General features: G+C 36.9%; 1 pseudogene; it reads right to left on the bottom strand.

The window, feature by feature from the left end:
• Positions 1–5,939: 5,939 nt before the first annotated feature.
• LOC132018655 (peptidyl-prolyl cis-trans isomerase A-like) lies at positions 5,940–7,700 on the bottom strand (annotated as a pseudogene).
• Between the last annotated feature and the right edge of the window lie 334 nt (positions 7,701–8,034).

Genomic DNA, 8,034 nt, shown 5'->3' with positions numbered 1-8,034 from the left:
TTTGGGTCCCCAACCTGCCAGCTTGTCCTGAATATTTTTAAATTTCCAGCCCACACAATGGTGTGGATCAATTTCTTAAACTCTCTCTCTCTTTCTTTAGATATACATTATAGGTAAGTAGATGAGAGAGAGATATGTATGTTATGCATATTAATTCTGGAAAACCCTGACTAATATACCCAATTTACTATTTCCTTTTCTTTTCTTTTCTTTTCTTTCTTTCTTTCTTTCTTTCTTTCTTTCTTTCTTTCTTTCTTTATTTGTTAGCTTGAGTTTTTCCTTGGCCTTTACTTCATGAATCCCTCTACACACCTCCTTGGGTGATGCTGACTGAGCCCATCAGTAGTCAAGGAATGCAGACACAGGACAATGAGGGAATAGCAAAACAAAGAGTTGAGGAAATGAAGTAGAACTGTGCTCATGCCCTGGCTGTGTTTATACAAGGGCATTCCATGCATTGCCATCCAAAAAGGAAAGGAAAAAGTGAACTTGACATACTCAGGCAGTGAGGTCTGTGCAATTAAAAACAAAGTTGACTTGAACGCTGGGAAGAAACTGTAGACACTCCTGGAATCATGTTTTTTTAATTTTGTTAGTCATAAACTTAATGTAAGTTACGATGTGATCCTGAATCACAGACGTCACTTATTTCCTGATTAGGCAATGCCAACTGAGCTTTGGGCCTCCTTGCAAGTAGGCTTATATACCAGCTGACAGTGTAGCTGTGTCAGCTTGACATAAGCCAATTCCCATTGTACTGACAATGCTTCAGTCTGGATAACTGATGCAAAAACTGTCACACTGAGAAGTCCAAAGTATTAGGAGGCCAGAGACTCAATGCTAACCTTGGTGAAAAACTGTCCAAGAAAACTGTTCCTACCGCATAAACATTTTTTTGTGGTTACTAGGGACAGCCACTCTGAAAGACTTAATTTTACAGAAAGCAACACAGCACCATGGATGAACTAGAGGCTGGAGATAAAAAAAAAAAAAAAAATCTAAAAATGTACTGTCTCTATAGGCCTCAGAATAGCACAGAGAATATTGAATGAGCATCGTGTCTTGACATCGCAAAAATTCCCTCCATTACACAGTTGATTTGAACCTTTTACAGCAGGTCAACTAAGGGCCAGCCAATGCCATCCAAATTGAGGACCAAAGTTTGCCTAAGAGAACACCTTTACATCTGTATACACATTTGTGTAAACTTTAACACTAAACCCAACCCTGCTTCTTGGCATATGAGAACAGTGGTATTTAGCTTAGGTTGGATGGGGAATGTTAGTGAAAGAGTCAACAAGCCTGCTCCTAACCATCCTCAATGTTCATTTTGAAAACATACTTTAAATATGTGGGTAAAGGTCTTTAATTCTTGCTATCAAAGTCTTAGTCCAATTTGCCATATGTGAGTTTCCAGGAATGTCTAAATGAAGGATTTGGCCCTTTGGAGAAACCAAAATGGAAACAAAATAAAGCCTACATCATTATAAGAGAAAAGGAAGAGATAGCAACTAGCATATTTGAGTCTACATTACACATTTTTGTCAATTTTTATTATTATCTGTCTATTCTCACAACTTTTTGTTGAATTGATATTGTCTGCATTTTAAGGTGACCAGTCTGAAACCCAAGAGTTTTAATAATTTGCCTGTTCTACACAGTACACAAGTTGACAGAGGCAAGGAGCTGCTACTTATAAATCCAAAAAAAGAAAAGAAGATGAAATCATTTTTTTGCATCCTGGACTTTTTGATAAATAATTTATGTATCATTTATATATCACATTATGTAGCTCACAATAAGCAAAATATGTTGACTTCCATTCAGTATGTTTTTTTCTTCCAGCAAAAAATAGAATATTTTCTTACATTATTGTGAATAAAATTGAAATGAGCATGAGACTATTTGGTTTGGATAAAATATAACATATTTTTAAAAGAGTGCACATTTGTTCCAAATGTTTTCTGAGAAGCGTTGCACTGTTAACTGCTTCACATGATGACAGGAGCACCATTTGGAGGAAATGATTTATTAGCACACTGTAGTCATATGTATGTATGAACATTTCATCCATCAGATTCTGACCCACTGTCAGCAGCATGAGTGCTCTGGGCTGTTTCTTCAGAAATGGAGATGAGCTGCCTTGAATCAGCTAAATTTCCATTTAGTTCTGTGATCAATAGAAAATATTTCAAATATGCTTAGGGAGGATTAATTTTCTCTAACCAACACTAACAAGTTACTATGGGGATTGTTTGTTGTCTCATATCATAAACAATATTTATAACAATAATAATTATGATGATGATGAACAGTAATAACTACTTAGCAAGGATCGTGCAGCTGGTTAAGTAGTAGAAAATGGATTTTAACCCAGGCTATCATGCCAGAACCTAGGCTCATGACTGCCAGGTTACCCCTCTCAGATTTATACTAATTTTTTTTTAGATTTATAATTTTTAAATTGAATATGCACTTTACAGAATTAAGAACCATGCTCCTTTCACAACAGGTAAGTCTAAAATGATACATATGTAAATTAAATGAGGGTGACAATAAATTTTTCATATCCCATCAGTTAAAATAAGATGCACCTTTTTTCAGATGCTAATGTGTCAAATCAGGAAGCATCTTAGCTTCGTGTCCTACTTTAATTGACAATGTTTTTTTCTCTTATACAGGTAACAAATAATGTTGTGACTTAAAACTTAAGGCATCTCAGATTTCATTAAATAGAATTTATTAGATCCCAATTATGTTTATTTCACATACTTATAATAAGGCTAATATGTTTAACATATTTTATCACTCTTAAAATTTTGGATAATACATATAATATATATTCTCAGGTACATTCATCCATATTATCAGCTATATTTTCATGTCTATCTATCTAGCCAACTATCCTGGTAAAAAAATATCCTGTGCCAGGGGCACCTGGGTTGGCTCAGCGGGTTAAAGCCTCTGTCTGTGGCTCAGGTCATGATCTCAGGGTCCTGGGATCAAGCCCCACATCAGGCTCTCTGCTCAGCGGGGAGCTGCTTCCTCCTCTCTCTCTCTGTCGGCCTCTCTGCCCACTTGGGATCTTTGTCTTTCAAAAAAAATAAATAAAAATCTTAAAAAAAAAATCCTGTGTCTTAAACAATACTGGTATTATCATGACCCCTATTCCACAAATGCAAAACTGAGGCTCAGAATCTCAGTAGTCAGCCCAAGGTTTTACATTTACTAATTACGGTTGTTTCCAATTTGTGCTTTTCACAAGTAATCCATTATGGATTAATAATCAATTAGATAATTTTGACCTTACACATTTATAAAAAGCTTTTAAAGAAATTGATAGAATCTACATATTAAGCTCAAAGCCTTACCATGCCATTGTTACACTCTTACGGAGAAGTACAACAGTGGCCTTGGCCCAGTGAGGAGCTATGCTGGTAGCTGTAATCAGAAAGCAGAGAGGTTTATGATTTTTTTTTAAGTGTTATTTATTTGTTTATTTGATAGAGCGAGAGAGAGAGAGAGGAGGGAGGGTGGTAGTAGAGGGAGAAGAACTAAACTCTGTGCTGAGTTCAGAGCCTGACTTTGGGCTTGATCCCGTGACCCTGAGATCATGACCTGGGCTGAAATCAAAAGTTGGACACTTAACCAACTAAGCTACCCAGGCGCCCCTGTGATTTTTGAAATACAAACCAAAGAAAATAATCTTGAGTAAACAAAGTATTTAAGAAGTTTTCTTTTCATCCTTCAGGATCAGTGACACTGGTCACCAATAGACTTGATTCTTTCTTAAATTTGGCTGGCTGCTTTGATTAGAAAACTAGGAAAAAAAAGTTGTGGAAGCTGATCATGGGAGGCCTGGTTTCTTATCTTGAGTCTCTGGCCAACTTAGTTTTGAACTTAAGAATCAAAATTCTTATATTTATAAACATGAAAAAATTATATTTACCTGGTTCCTCCAAACCAAATAATTTTTAAAGGAAAATGAGATGATATGTATCAAGTGCTTTTATCTACTTAGGGTGTCACAATAAATCCTTTCTCCAATTCTCTCCACCTTTTCTAGAAAAAAAAGGTAGTAATATTTTCCAAAGCCCACTCGTTGTAAATCAAACATTATTCCTTATCTGCTCTGGGAATCCACACCTTAAATTGTCTGTGGTCTTATTGCACCAAGTTTCACCCTGTGGGTTATTATTACCCATCCACTGGAGCTTGCCTTTTTATTTTCTTAAAACCGAATTCTGCCAAATAATTCTGCCAAGTTCTGCCAAGACTTGACATTGTGTTTGAGGCTTGTTATAGCTTGAGAGCTAAAGCCCAATAAAATTATTTTACTTTAATTAAAAAAAAAAAAAAAAAAGAGAGAGCCACACTTACATCAGAGTAAAAGAGGAGACAGAGCCCAGCCACCATTCTGGCACTTCTACATAAACTTACCCAGGAAGTTGCATCAGGAGCACAAATAATTGTGCTGGATCTCCTAGCTAAATAAATACATCTAAGAACCAGAGATAAATTTTCATCTCTTTCATGAACTCTAAAATATAATGATACTCAACAGAAATAAAAATCTTGAATTTAGAAATTTGACAGTGTGGGCACCCTTAACTAAGTGCCCACTCTAGGTAACAGGAGAGCACTCTACACACATCATCCCATGTGGTCATTACAATGGCCCATTGTACAGATAAAGAAGTTGAGGCTCAGAAGGGCTATACAGCTCACAAGCAGACAACAGACAAATCAGTACCCATATTCAGGACACCACCAACACGTTCTCCCGTCCCGAGTCATACCATTCTATCTCTGCTTGACTAGCCATCCTTTTGACATGAGAGATGACTCTTTTTTCTTCTTCTTTCTTTTTAAATACAGCTTAGTCACAAAAGCACAACTTTCCTCTTCCTATGACATTATACCTGAAGGACAAATTGGGCCATGCAGTTCAGCTTACCTCGTTGAGGAAAGGTAAACTCTATCAAGGCAGAGTTTATAATCCACTTGTTTCTCTGATGTATCCTCATATGTTCAAAAGGGTACTTTCGAGTACCCTTAGAGGGTACTTTATGTTGCTTAATGCCTTTTAATTGCCTTTGCTTTCTCATCAAAATCAAGATCTTCTGAGGACACAGGCTTTTCAGAGATGCCTACAAGTTTGATATATATCCCCAAATAGCATGGTGTAAGCAGTCACCTAAATGTCTTTCTGAACATTTTTTTCATCTGCATACAAATAAAAAGGTAATAAAGTCACCTTTTAAATTAAACAGTATTTTTCCCTTAAAAAACAGTACACACATAAGTACCTCAATTCTGAAGAAGTGCTGGTGAAGGAGAATAAAAGGTCCTGGTTTTCCCTACTTAGAAATTAAGAAATGTTGAATAGAATGGAAGTTCTATATGAGTTAATCACAAAATTAAGTTTGTACCATAGATTATATTTCTACTTAATCTTCTTTTCATTCTTTTATATTTCTACTTAATCTTTCTGTGACTTTTTTATATATTTATAAATAGTCCATATCTCATATATGATGAAGCTGTATATTTGTAATTTTGTTAGATTGAAAACCTCTGAGAGAAAATTTGGGGGTATAATTGAGATTTATATAAAATAATTCTGTATGTGACCCTATTCCACTGAAGCAAAAGCATTCCTCATATAGTCCCCTTGTTTGTTTTTATTTTATTTGTTGGTCTTCTTGAGTTTTTATTTTTATTTGAGTTCTTGAGTTTTTATTTTTATTTCATACTCGTAAACTTAACTTTGCAATCCAACTAAACTTGGAGAGGAGCAAGGAAAATATGGAACCCATAGAACTGCACTGCGAGCACAAAGATTATAGGGTATTTGGAGCAGATGGCAGTGAAGGGCTGCTCTCCTGAGCTACAGAAGGGATGGTCTGGTAGTTAAGGTAAAACACAAGTCAAGTTTATTAGATTTGTCCACAGTCAACAATGGCAATCTTCTTTCTGGTCTTGCCATTCCTGGACCCAAGGCACTCTATGGCTTCCACAGTACCCATGCCCTCTTTCACCTTGCCTAAGACCATAAGCTTGCCACGCAACCACTCAGTCTTGGGAGTACAGATGAAAAACTGGAAACCATTTCTGTTGGGTCCAGCATTTGCACTGGCCAACGTTCCACCGCCCCCCCCCCCCATCCCAGGCTTCAGGATAAAATTCTCATCAAACTTCTCCCCATTGGTGGACTTGCCACCTGCACCATTATGTCATTTGAAGTCACCACCCTGGCACAGAAATCCTGGAATAAGGTTGTGAAAGCAGGAAGCTGTATAACCAAATCCTTCCTGCCCAGTGTTCAGAGCATAAAAGTTCTCTGCTGTCTTCGGAACTTTGTCTGCAAACAGTTCAAAGGAGATGGGGACTGAGGGCTAGCAGTCCACTGCCACGCCCAAGAACCTGGGGCTTGGTGGGGGTGGGGCGTTGTTGCCTGTGGTTGGGCAGTGTGGACAACTCCAGGGCAGTAGTGTTTGCAAGGCCACATCCCTTGTTTAATTTTAATTATTTCTTTTTTTACCAGACCTTTATTAGGCACAAGTTACTTAGGGAGCCAGTGTTTAATCAGTCTGGCGTTTACTAGTTTTGAGCATTCTGGAGATTTTTTTGTTGTTGTTAATTATTAGATATAGCCTCAATGTTCTTAAAACAGTATAATTATTATTTTGGGACAAGACTTATATACAAGCAAGGCAACTTAATGCAAAATGTAAACTGTAACATACACTGCTGTTAATATTTCTGTGGTCCATCTCCACAGCAAATTAGGTCTTTCACTGTTCCCAAGTGAGTTTTGATTTGTTTGTGGTTGGTGAGAGTAAGCAATCACACTTTTAGACACAGCCTTGATCTGACATGACACCCTCCAGTATAAGGTTTTCCTAAATCCTTTAATTCAGTTTGTCTTAATTCAGTCATTTTGCAATCTAACCATGGAGGACTGAATCTCATTAGTAGCTCCTTATTTTATTTATTTTCTGTGTAATTAATTTACTTCATTTTTTTAAGTACCATTTTAGATTAACAGAAAAATGTGGCAGATATTATGAAGAGTTAAATATACCCACCCTCTACCTTCACACTCCAGGCACAGAGCTTTCTCTATTGTCAGTATCTGGCATTAGTGTGGTACATTTGTTACATTAGTGAATGAATATTGACACATATTTAACTAAAATCTACAGTTTTGTTGCTGTTGTTGTTGTTATTCTAACAAATTTTTATCACTTGAGTTCAATTTGCTGAACCTATTTTTTTTCCTTTTTGCAGCCTCTTCTATTGTGCACCAGCCATAATGGTAGATGCTGAGAATAAAATGATGATAAAACTGCTTTCTCTGTCCTTTAGAGTCTAGCAGGACAGATAGACATTCCTAGATAAACACAAGGGTAGCTAGTATTTCTTAAGATCCAGGCCCAGTTCTGAACACGGAATGCTAACTCATTTAATCCTCAGTTTAACCCTGCTTTATAGGTGCTTTTGTTATTGCTATTTTTTTTATTAGGAAACTGAGGCACAGAGAGGTTAAGCACCTTGAGCAGAATCCTGGAACTGGAAAGAGCCTGAGCTTTGCCTGGAGAACACACGCTGTCAATCACTTCCCAGTGCTGCCTTATGGAGTCACAAGACTGCAGATGAGAAACACCAGCTTGGATGAGAATACGACCTACAGCCATTGTGTTTTCTATTTAGCTCCTATTTTATGACTTTATTTGTAGCAACATAAGGAATCACTTTTATAGCAGTGTACTTCATACCCTCAAAAAACATCTAAATGCACAGCATCATTTTTGGAAAACTGGTATTTGAATCGGTCAGTGTTTATTTCTGTTTTTTATCGTCACTTGACACTCTTTTAACCTCCAACTAAAGGAGTCAATATTCAGAGAAAAGCCAACTCTGGGTATATACTCATTATTCAAGATTCAGTGAGAGACTCAGAGATTTGAGTGTGATATGGTTCAGACCGTTTCCACGCGTCAAATTCTATGTAAGCACAGGTAACGGAGG

This window comes from Mustela nigripes, chromosome 5 (assembly GCF_022355385.1).
Source record: "Mustela nigripes isolate SB6536 chromosome 5, MUSNIG.SB6536, whole genome shotgun sequence".
NCBI lineage: Eukaryota > Metazoa > Chordata > Mammalia > Carnivora > Mustelidae > Mustela > Mustela nigripes.
This window is presented reverse-complemented; position numbering and strand designations above follow the sequence as displayed.